Here is a 12584-nt window from a genome sequence, read left to right as displayed (position 1 = left end):
CTGTGGGTGCTGATGCAGATACATGCAATCCTGCACACAAGGCTAACTAAAATGTGGTTAATGTTGTACCATAATCCTTTCCTAAACCTAACCGAATACTTTAAGCATATAGTTTAACCAAACTGAAAACACAAATTTGAAAAACAAAAATCTAAAACTCTTTTGAGTGAAAGTCCTGTGACTCATGTAACTGTCCTTCAGCTTTAGCAAAAGGATGATGAGTTTGGCATCTCAATAAAGTCTGTTTTCTCTACTGCCTTCATTCCTGAACATAATAATGAAAAGCAGAGAAGAATGAAAGAACATACTGAGGGACTTTCAGAAATAGATAATCACTGTGGAGTATAAACAGCAGGACAGCAGTAACAGGAGTGAAGAACTAGGGCGTTTTTGCTAATTGTTGGAGGAAGTTGGGCAACACTTCTTAACAGTATGTTGCGTTGGAACAGGAGGGACAGAGGCCACACACTCCCCTGACCTCAGTCTAATTACTGCATACCCTGTGGTGGAAGCAATTCTGTAGAGACTTTGGAAGACATGAGAACACTGTGATGCCAGACGGCTGCCTAGCCCCCTTTGTACCTCCCTATGATTCAAAAAGCTGCACAGTATGGCTCTGCTGCCCAGGGGCAAAGACAACTACTGAGGAAAGCAAGTTTTGAGTGTGCGTTTCTGTGCTCTACATTCTCCACTAAATGGAAGTATACTGGCTTAACGTGTAGAGACATGAAAATCCAACAGACATTTTGGCCAAACAGATATCTTGCACTTTTGTTTTGCATTACAAACACCAGACTCTTACTCAACGATGCCGAAAGGATTAAGTGAAATGGGACATATTTTGGACAACATATTTTCACTGTGCTTGAAGCTCCTGAAGCACAAAAACAGTGTTTAACTAAAACAAGCACAGGAGAGAAAAATAACAGCCAAGAGCCACGGGTTATTTAGAATACTGTAGGCACAGTACCCCAGTTGGGTCATTCCAAATAAAATCAAATGAACTTGAAAAAATTCCCATTTGATTCCCTTGGAATCAGCGGATTATTTTTATACAACAACTTTAGTATATTTAATGATAAAGCCATGCAAAATGTTACCTTTAAACTACTAAAATATTTCAAGTTACATAGGGTGCATAGGGTTTAGGTGTGGGGAAAAAATGATAAAGAAGAGTATCATATTTTGCATGGCAATATGGCCACCAATTATAGGTATCTCATTAGCTAAACTGCAAATACAAACTGAACCCTTTAGTACTAGAATAGCAAAATCAATTGTTGCACTTAAATGTATGGACTTATTTTGCATTTTTTTTTTTTTAAAACAAGGACAGGGCAAAGAAGATGGATATGATTTGCAAAGAGTATCATATGAAAGTAAAATACTCTGAGAATATTACAAACATGAGGTGTCAACTTACAGTCCACCATTCTGAGATAATGCTAGCCAAGGATAGCAAAGCTAACCTTAAATCTGCTCAAACTACACACCAACCAACAATGGACACACTTAGTTTGACAAAGCTCCCAGTTCAGAGCGAGCTAAGAAAATAGCATCAGCTACCTTATTCTTAAAGAACTGAGCTGATACAGCATTGTGGAAAATGAGGGCTTTTGTTACATGCTCAAGGCACTGAAACCCAAATATGTGACATGGTTGCAACATTTTTTCAGGGACACAGAACTTTAAGCTTCACCCAGAAAAGTAAAATGTAAAGTTGAGGAAAGTTTGAGTAAAGCAGAAAGGTATTTGTAATAACTTGCGGGCTGTGGGCTCATTGTCTCACAGAGGACTGGTGACTGCTGTCTCACATTCAGAATACCTGTAATAGTACAGTATTCTGCATATGTTTGCATTCACTTAAGCTAAATTAGACTGTTAATACAAACAGTTCAGTTTGTCAAGTGCATGCAACATTTATGACAGGTTCTTATGATAGTGTATGTCTGTCTGGTTGGCAATCCCATTTATTTGCCCATTTACTATAGTGAAAGGAACAGACAGAGAACTTTACCTTATAAAACACATACTGACAATGTCATAAATTACAATATAGCTTTTTCAGATACTCAGCATGATGCAAAAGGTTTAAAATCACAATAATATCCTATAGTGAATTAAGTGTTGTCATAATATTGTATTGCGCATGGGGTGGGTTAAACTTGCGCACTTTTTAATCTGCATAAATTTTTCAGCATTTTTGAGCACTAATAACTTTGCAAGTACAGAACATAACAACATAAAAATCTCCAGGCTGGAAAAACACATTTAAGCTCTGTTAAAAATTGCAACCAAATTAAATTTACACCCACTACATTCACCACAATCAAAAGCCAAAATCTTCAAAAGAATATATCATAGCATCAACAGCAAAACTTAATCAATTTAGTACCTAACATTGGGTTATCTGTTTTCTTCACTGGAGAAAATTTGCATTTTAGAAGTTTCAAGGGTCATATCATTATGTGAGACAGGTGGCTGGTCAAAGTGACTTAAAGCATATGAAAGAAACTCTTTGTTGCCTACATTTTGATCCCAGGGTTATGTTCTAGCCATGATTTCTTGTGTCAAATACTTTTCAAGTGTAGTCATATTTTAACTCTCATAAATGTTATGGCTATGAAATAAATGGCTATGAAATGGAGAAGCAACACTTGTATTTAACAAGTTTTTCAAAATCTTGCAAAACACTGAAGTGACTGAATCGCAGCAACTGTAACTCAGAAAATATTCATAGTATAAATCTAAAAATTTACATTGGTTCAATTAATATACTGAAGTTATTGCACAAAGTAGATCACCCGATACTGAGGGGTTAGGTGGTAGGAACTCACGGATTGATCATGGAATGTCCGAATTATTCTTCTACTCTTATTCCTTACATCCAAGACAGCCATCTAACTGATTTTGGTTTCATATTATGTACTAATTTTAGGTCAAACTGGAAAGACAAATGCATCTGTCCAGTGAAAAAGAAAACACATTCAATTTAACATAAACATCTGAGCATAATCTCAATCACAAAGAAAAGTCATTTTTTTAGCATTCAGTATTTTTGTTATATTGGCATATCATTTAGAAATTGAACTTAAATCATTTTCCAGTATGTTTGTAACTTCACCAGATAACATGACATCATCCATCTTCACTTTTTCATTCATTTCCATCATTTTTCTTGTAAGTGCTTTGACCCTTTGCTCATACCGAGGCTGCTGGCCTGTGGCTGGATCAGAGCTGTGGATAGCTTTAGCTTTACTCACTTTGTCTTTGTTAGCTTGTTTAAAATTTCCATGTTCAGCTGGGTGCAGGTGATTTATCTGTCTGACTCGGTTTGCAGTGGTTCCCTCACGGTTTACCTTGGGAAACTTTGTGTCTTCGGTCACAATGAAGAACTGTGAAGTAAAGAACCAGCTCATAATTGGACATACATGACCACCTCTACTGATCCGATTGGCGCACCTTTAAAAGGATATAAAATGATAAGTGAGTACACAATAATTTAAATTATAATCAATTTATTTTTAACGAAACTGGGTTTTGACTAATTAGGAAATTCTGGGATTTCTACACATCCACACTTGCACTTCAATGTAATATTACTTAAGTGGCTTGTTTAGTCAAATAAAGCTTGTCTTTAATTGAAGATGCCCTTTCTAAACCATGCTGCTTATTAAGCCTGACAAGCAGGAAGACAGAGATGCAATTACCCATCCTGCAGCTACTCAGACACAGATCATTACAATCAAGTGTGAGTCACTGACGATGCATTTTATAACAGCATTACTCCTTGTTTTTTCTTGTATTATGAAAAGCTACTACCATGCCAATAAATAATCTAATCACAGTGTCATCAAAAGAGAAGAGGAACTGGGCACAGCTTAAGATTTAGAAAAAAGGGCCAGACTGTTGTACAACTGTGACACATTTAAAGATGTCGTCCAATCGTTTGCCAAACAATAAAAGATGTTCTCTCTGAAGCTGAGCCAAGGCCAAATACTTTATTCCTTGCATGGAACAAAAAAAATCTGATGTAATTAAAAATATCTCTATTTAAAACGATATGCAGTATCTGGGATTGATGCCACTCATGACACACAAAATCATTTTATTGGAAGAATGACAAATGGATTACGCCGCTGATGAAAATAACTCTTCACTTCCTTTAAATGTGTCCTGTGAAAATACAATAAGACTGTGGTGACAATTTAATCTCATTTCAGTTTTTTGTAGTGAAGCAAAAAAAGACAACAGCAGAATTTTTATTGGTTTTCAGCACACTGAACTATACACCATCTCTCAAAAAGATAACTTTATTACTGATTCCTTTGGGGGTTTTCTTGCTTTGTTTTTAATAAAATCATGAACAAAATCAATTAAGTAAAAATCTAACAGTACTTCAAATCATTTATAGCTAAATAAATAAGAATGAATAAATAAGATTTTGTTTTAAAGGAAACATAAGCTGGTGCGCAAAGCTGTGTTTGTCATCCCATGTGGTGAGAGAAAACCCCCAGAAAATCACAAAGCGGTTACAGAGAGGCTTCTCCTCTTGCTGTCTGTCAACTTCTTTCTGTGCTTTCCCTGCATTTACTGAGCATCAGGTGTTTGTGTCTCTCTCATGGCCACCTTGTCTTTCAGGCGAACCGTGGAAAGCATGAATAATGCCTATACGAGCATAGGGACAGACTGCGCAGTCTCTTCATCTCCTGCACCTATTTAAACGTGCTTCTCTCCCTCAGCTCCCAGTGGAGAATGGGATGAAATGAGTGTGTGAATGCAAAGGATGGGGACAGAGAAAAAGGAGGATAGAATAGTGACAGTGAGAGACCATGCTGCATATGTAAAAACATCCCAGGAGTGATGCCGTGAGCTGGCTTAAAGCAGCTGGAGGTGACCTCGCTCCAGGCAAAAGTAACATCGTGGGGCAGGCAGAGAAAGGTTGCTGAAGGGAAGCTAAAGGCTAGAATGAGAGTTGACAGGAAACCCAAAAAGTCAAAACTATATTCAAACAACACTGGCCTCAAGCTTATGAACCATCAGTGTGAAACCGGAGAGTAAGACAGATGTGGTCAGTGCAGAGACTTGTTACAACACAGAGACAGCTATTGAATGGACATACTAATAATGTGTCTCACCATTCCTTGTAGAATCTATACGGCTGGGCATTAAATCAATGTCTTGTTTACAGTCTTATTGCAGACTCTTTGTGTTGTCAGAAACTGCTGCTCTGTCAGTTCTGGACTGCAATTCTTCTGCACACACTACAGTTAGATCAATATATCAGGTAGACAGTTTTGTTTTCTGCACTGTGTATGTGCTAAATGTCATCCATTGCTCACACAGCACAGTCCACTTTGCTGGATTACATATGCAGACTTGCAAGAAAAGCTTTGAAATAATACAATTAAGCAGGATTTCTGCATTCAATACTCCCAAAATTGCTTAATCTAATTCACAATTACAGAAAAACACAATCTGATAAAACTATTATCCACAAATTGCAGTACATTTGATGCTTTTATCAAACATACTCAGTAAACACTCAAAACCTTTGAATTAGTAGAGCCTCTTTTGGCAATAACAGCCTCCATAAGATGTTTTCCTGACACCGGTTTTGAAACTTGCCCAACAATGAGGAGGGAATTTGACCTATTCCTGCTAAAAAACAAAACAAAAAAACAAGAAAACAAGCAAACAAAACAAAACAAAACAAAATAAAACAAAAGAAACCTGTGAGTACTTTAATACTGCTGGGATGTTTTGTTGGAACAGCCCTCTTCAGGTCATATTGGAGCATCTTAACTGGGTTAAGGTCAGGACTCTGACTCAGCCATTACTGAATTTTCTTCTTTTTCCAGCTATTCGGTTATTGATTTACTTGTGTGCTTTGGGCCATTGTCTTGCCTAAGCTACAAGTCTTTGATTGCTGCCTGACATTGTCCTATAAAAGGTCTTGATAAAATTTTGAAGTAATTTTTACATCAATGGTTGCAAGGCATACAGGCCCTGAGGTGACAACCGCTAAATAAAGACGTGAAAAGTGCAATTGTGTGTACTGTAATTTTAGTCTCACTGCATTTGTCTAGAATTATGACTTAGATGAACACCAGATCATGCTATATGACAAATCAATGCAGAAATTCTGGTAATTCCAAAGGGTTTGCCAACTTTTTCTAGCAACTGAACATATCCAATCAACCAAACTGCACTACATCGCGTGAGGAAATGACAGTGCAGAAGCCTTATTATCTTTGGTGTAAATGGTTTTAATGAATAATTCAGCAAATAATACAGATAATGCAAATTCTCTACAAAAGTTAGACACAAAAATATAAATCATACTCAATTGTGCATTAAGCTTAATTAGCTTCACTGCTGAAATCATTTGCATACAGTGACACTATCTTTTCCAAAGTTCCATGCCTAGATAGATCAAAGGCTCCCTTTTCTTCATTGCTTGTCTGGAGCATTCAGGTGTGTGTTAACACATGCCACAATCTTCTCAGGAATGGACATCCCAGCAAATTCACCCACAAGGTCAGGTTAAATTTTAAAGTTCATGACAGTACAACTAGAAAAAGACTGAACAAGTATGGCTTATTTGGAAGGGTTGCAGGACAAAGCCTCTTATCTTTTAGAAGAACATTGTAGCACAGCTTAGATTTGCAAAGTTGCATCTGAACAAACCACAAGACTTCCGGCATAATGTCCTTTGGACAGACAAGACCAAAGTGGAGATGTTTACCCATAATGCACAGCACCACGTTTGAATAAAACCAAAACACAGGATATTAGCACAAACAGCTCATACCAACAATCAAGCATAGTGATGATTTAGGCTTATTTTGCAGCTATAGGACCCGGGTACATTGCAGTCATTGAGTTGACCATAAACTTGTCTGTATACCAAAGTATTCCAGAGTCAAATGTGAGACCATCTGTCTGACAGCTAAAGCTTGGCTAAAAGTGGGTTATGCTCTAAGACAATGATCTCAAGCACAACAGCAAAAAGTCCAGACCTAAACCCGAGTGAAATAAGAGAGCTGTGCATAAATTAATGCCTCAATGAACTGTAGCAAAGTTGTTAAGAAGAGTGGACCAAAATTACACCATAATGATGTGGGAGACTGATGAAGTCACCCAGAGAACTTTTTCATTGCTGTTAAAAGTGATTCTACAAGCTCCTGAATCATGGGACATACTTAATTTTTCATGACTGCACAGATTCCTTTTTTAAGTGAGTAAACTTACAAATTCAGCCCGGAATCAAATAATTATTTCCCCGACTGTGTGTGTGTGTGTGTTTTGTAGTAAGTGAGGGTCACCTAACCTGACAATAAAATGTTCCTCAAACAAGGGAAGCCATTCTGTCATTCTCTATCATCAGCCACTTGTAAAAAATGATTATCCTCAAAAAAAAAAAAAAAAATCAATTGTGGCCCATCCCTTGTCATTACTGAAAGGAATAACTCGAGACGGATACAAATGCAAACATCTGCTCTCACACACAAACACACACACACACTTGTGGTAAATAAGAAGTCTATTTGATCTTCACCAAGAGATTGGCAGGGAAGGACAGACCGACCACCAAGACTCTCAGAGAGGCTTTAATCGCTCCATATTGATTGTTCCCTTTTTTTTGGTGAATCAGCAACAACTGGCGAGGGCTGAGGAGTTTGCTTAATATTCCCTTCTCTCTGAGAGCAGGTCAGCCAATTTCACCCTCCCCAGTGTCTTTGCTTCAAAATATCCCATTTAGATCTCATTTATATTCATACCACTGGCTGTTTGAGGATATCGAATGAGAGCTTTTCCCAACATGAAATTTGAAATCTTACAATATCTCCCTCTCCCTCAATATCTCCCCCTGCAAAATCTTACGGTATCCAGGGGGGCATCTATCAAATTTTGCAGCAAGTTTGTGATTCATCGCAGCTTCACAACCAAAATCTGATGTTTTCTTTTGGTTCATCATCTGCCTAGAGGGCGACTGGGTCTGCACTATTCCACTTTACAAATTTGAGTGGCTTTTGATAAAGAAGGTGCCCAAAGGAGGCTGAAAATAAGCCTCCTCTATGTAGAAAAAAATGCATAAATATGACAGCAGTGATTTGTTGCAAAGATGAGAAGAATTGCAACATCTTTTGGACAAAAGAGGTGTCATTGAGATTTGACAATAAAACATCACAGGAAGATATTTTATGATGAATGAGCATCCCTGCCAAACAAACGACATGTCTAGTGTCTCTCAAAGCAAATCTGTGTACATATAGAGTATGAAATAAATAAATCATTTGCTGTCTGAAGCTGAAAATACAGTACATTTATGCTGACTGTAAAAAAAAAAAAAGTCAAAAAAGTAAAAGCAAACAGAATATAGGGTCTCAGATGAGACTTGCAGTTCCTCTGTCTACAATTCATTAAAATTCACAGACTCAATGCAAAAACAGTCTTGCTAATTGCTGGATTACCAAAATCCATCCATCCATCCATCCATCCATCCATCCATCCATCCATCCATCCAGTTCTGCTTATCCAATGAAATTACCACTTTACTGTGGTGAAGGGATTTGTGTGCCCTAGTGATCCTAGGGGTTGTGTTGTCAAGGCCAGTTTGCCTCTGACAGGGTTTCCCAAATAAAACTGGTCCCGGGTGAGGGGTCAGACAGAGAGCGATTCAGAAACGTTATGAAGAACAGAGCACAGAACTGGGTTACCCTGCCCAGAATAGGGTTACCGGGGCCCCACTGTGGAGGTGACTTGAGGGAAATCAGACCAGGCCCAAGCCTATGGGTCCTGGCTGGGCACAGCCAGAAAGAGCAACATGGGTCCACCTGCTGTGAGCTGACCACTTGTAGGTGGTGGAGGTAGTATTAGGGATTTAGTGCCTTGTGGATTGGACAGCAGTCAGGAGCGGAGAACCTGGCGGCCTGATTCCTGTTTGCCAAGACTGGCTTAAAGATCATTTCATTTTTAGTAAAATGGAATAAACAAAGCAGTGGAAATAACTATTATTCATGCTACAGGCATTGCTCCAATCGTGGTTGGCTTATCTGTCTTTTAGCTCAACATCACTTCAGACTGAAATATCAGAAGTTAACATTGTAATTTTGTGATACCTTGAGGTTTCATCTGAAACCATCATCATTTTTTACTAAGTCCAATACTTTGGCTTTTTACAAAATACGTGCAAATCTAATGACATTCCCATCATCTTCACTTGCAGTGAAGATCATACATTGACAAAATCATATTATTCAGTATGTTAAGTTGTATTGTAACCATGAACTCATAAACATAATTCTTCTACTCTCACTACTCTTACACCAGCTTCACAATTTCTTCTATAAATCAAGTTAATGGTAATTCCATAACACAGAGACACAAATACACACAAAACCACCAGTGTTCTCTGGTATCCACATTTAAATAATACACAGCACCACACATGAACACTACACACACAAGTATTTACAGCCTTCTTGTTGCTCAGTCCTCCAAATTCTTCAGCTTGCCACAACAGATGGCTGATGTTGACAAGGAGGGAAAGATAGTCGTCTGTGTGTGTGTGTGTGTGTGTGCGCGCACGTGCTTGCGTGAGAGTGTTTGTGTGTATTTTAGCCTTATCATTACCTGTCCCCAGAGGTGAGCCTGGCAGTCAGACAGTGTAACAGAGGCAACGACAACAGGATCTCTCCACCAAGTCTCTGTCAAGCATGATTGGACAGGATGTGGTAAGTGGTGCTAAGGCTCCAGGGATGCACTCATATAAACACACACACACACACACACACACACACACACACACACACACACACACACACACACACAGTGGAGGATAGCAGGTCTTTATGCGAGCATGTGATGTGTCTGTTTGTGTATCACACTGTCTGTGTTGCGCTTGCTGGTGCAACTTTACACTCTCAGTTGGGGTCTGACAACAAGACAGATGAGTCTGACTGCACTGACAATCATTACCACCCTTCCAACAACAGTGTACGTCTCTGACACACAACTTCTCAGGGATTGCCCCGTCCCATCTTTCAAAAGCCCAACAGACCTGTGATCAGTCCAAACTCATCATCACTCACATCAATCAGTCCATTGGCTGGGCATGCGCCATTGACTCGATAGTGTCATAACATACCACTTTTCCCTTGAGCTAGTGAAAAGCCTACATGGTGCCATGTTATGTTATGGATTTCCATGCTTGAGAGTCCAGTCTGCAAAACAATTTTATCTTACAATGAGTTACCCTTAACCTACAGTTTCTGCTGACACCTGCTCTTTATGTATGAATCTGCTTAGCTTTCAGTTATGCAGCATGTACAGTTCATGTATAGTTGAAAACAGTGACTCAACTATTGCAGGAGCAGTACTATTATAGGATGCTCAAAGAGGATGTGAGATGTCAATATGCAAGCAAAGACCTGTAAATAAAACTGAAAGGTACAGAAACCAGGACATGTAATGTCCAGATTTTAATGTACAAGTGCATTTTTAAATTTACAAATCTCTATTAAAGTCTCCTCTCTGGCTTCACACTGTTGATCAGAAGCAAATTATTTATGCTGATGCAAAAAAAAAAAAAAAAAGCAGGCTGCAACAGTTACAAAACTGAGACAGAATCCATGTTTCGTCTCCTGCTAGATATGAACCAAACTGCTGCCACAGCTGTTACTCCATTTGAACTATTACTACATTGCAAATAGAGGGAAGACAGGATGTTGAAGAGCCACTGTGAAAGTGCAGCAACTCAGTGCATGAATACAAACACAAATACAGTAGGAGGATTATGTGGCAGCGATGTCCAAGAAATGGAGGGATTGCTTCATCTCTGTAGCTAAGGCCTCAGTCGCACAAATAGTGATGGTCTAGGACTGTTGACTGACACCTAAGCTATTAAATTTACTTCAATTATTGCACTTTTTGTGTTACTGCAGAAAGCATTTAATAAAGACAAGTTAAAAAATAGTTTGAGCAAAGGGCGTGATATAATAAAAAGCCATGCAATCATGTTGGTTATGCTAATTAGCCATGTGCAGCCATGTGTACCATGTGTGATTAAAACATGGTAGCCATGAGCGCTGTTTAAAGACTGTTCAGGTGGAAAGTAAACTAAAATAATGCAGCTTATTTTTATACAAATGCAGTCTATTTATACAAAACTACTCTGCCTGAAAAATGTGCAGTCAGAGTGAGGAATGACGCTGCTGCTGCTCTGCTAGCATACTGCCACCCCTTCTGTGCAGATAAAAATCCCAGACTTTATTACCAACGAGTCAACAAAATCCTCAGGCAAACAACCAGAGGAGACTAGTTTTGGTTAAAATGTCAACATTAAAGCTTGGCAAAATTTTAGGGGTAATCCCAGGGAGATTCCAGCATGAAGAAACCTCTACATCCATCCACCCTCCTGAAGCAAGATCTGAGCAAAATGTTTTTTTTTTTTTCCCCCCTGCAAGTGCTTGATGCATGAAGGGTTTCCCATTTAAAGAAATTTGTCACATTAGCATTCCCCTCTCTCCCTACCCCAGTGTTTCCCAAGCCTCTAGCTTTCTTTAACTTTCAAATTGCCCCAGCATGTGAATAGATTAAAGTGTGGCTTTTAAGGTACACACAGGCCCGACACTACTCTACTACTCTTGTATTACAGTAAATACTAGTAATAAACTTTATTCCATCAAAATCATATGCCCTTTTTACTTGTATGCTTTTTTATAAGCTAATTTCATAAAGAAAATATATCTATGCAAGTGAAGTATTCAATAATCTGGTTTTTATGTTGTAGTTAATTGTATTTTGATGTCAGTAACATATACACATAACTCTTGCACAAAATTACAAAATGGAGACTCGGGGACAAAGTTTGAGGCTCAGCTTGACCAAAAAGTTGTTTTTTTAAATGAATTTGTTGTTTAAGATAATGTGGTGCAGCATCATACTAGATATGAGATTGCTTGTTGTTTTTCCAACTTCTAAAATTAACTTTGAATCAAACAAATTCGCATTCAGTCCAAGGATCATCAAAACCAAGCACTCCCATCCTCTTAGAACACTTAATGTCTTATACACCTCTTGCAAAAGATCTTTGCCAACATGTTTCCTCAAGTATTGAAGGTGTTGAGCTGACAGAGGGACCAAACATTGCTGTCCCTATAGAAACGTGGTTGCTACCATTTCTGCCTTGCTGAAACTCCCCAAGCTCAGGTTGCTGTAATGACTTTCACTGTCACCAGCTAACACCAAGTGGACACCCAGCTAGCAGACTTGATTGGCTGGGGCTGACCTGAAAACGCTCCTACCTGCACCCCTACGGCACTAAGCAAAGCTCAATCAGCATACGGTTCTCAGTCACACTGGAATATAGCTACAGTAAGTGTGTTCTCACTGTAGTGGCAGTAAAAGATATAGTGACAGCCTCCATAGCTGGCTGCATTAATCCTTGATGGAAGCTAAAATAGGAAACTGAACTGGGACATTTTGGTGTGTAGGAAGGCTGGAGGAAAAGGACCAGCAAATATGATATAAAACGAATTTACCTTGATGCTTTAGCAGCAGCATTTATGATTTAATTT

General features: G+C 38.6%; 1 protein-coding gene across 6 annotated transcripts in view; it reads right to left on the bottom strand.

Annotated features, from left to right (window-relative positions):
- Window positions 1-12584, bottom strand: part of magi2a (membrane associated guanylate kinase, WW and PDZ domain containing 2a) — a 276525-nt gene that overhangs the window by 252925 nt on the left and 11016 nt on the right. The gene's annotated exons all lie outside the window — the stretch shown is intronic.

This window comes from Archocentrus centrarchus, chromosome 23 (assembly GCF_007364275.1).
Source record: "Archocentrus centrarchus isolate MPI-CPG fArcCen1 chromosome 23, fArcCen1, whole genome shotgun sequence".
Taxonomy (NCBI): Eukaryota; Metazoa; Chordata; class Actinopteri; order Cichliformes; family Cichlidae; genus Archocentrus; species Archocentrus centrarchus.
Note: the sequence above shows the minus strand (reverse complement) of the source record. Positions and strands in the feature narration are given on the sequence as shown.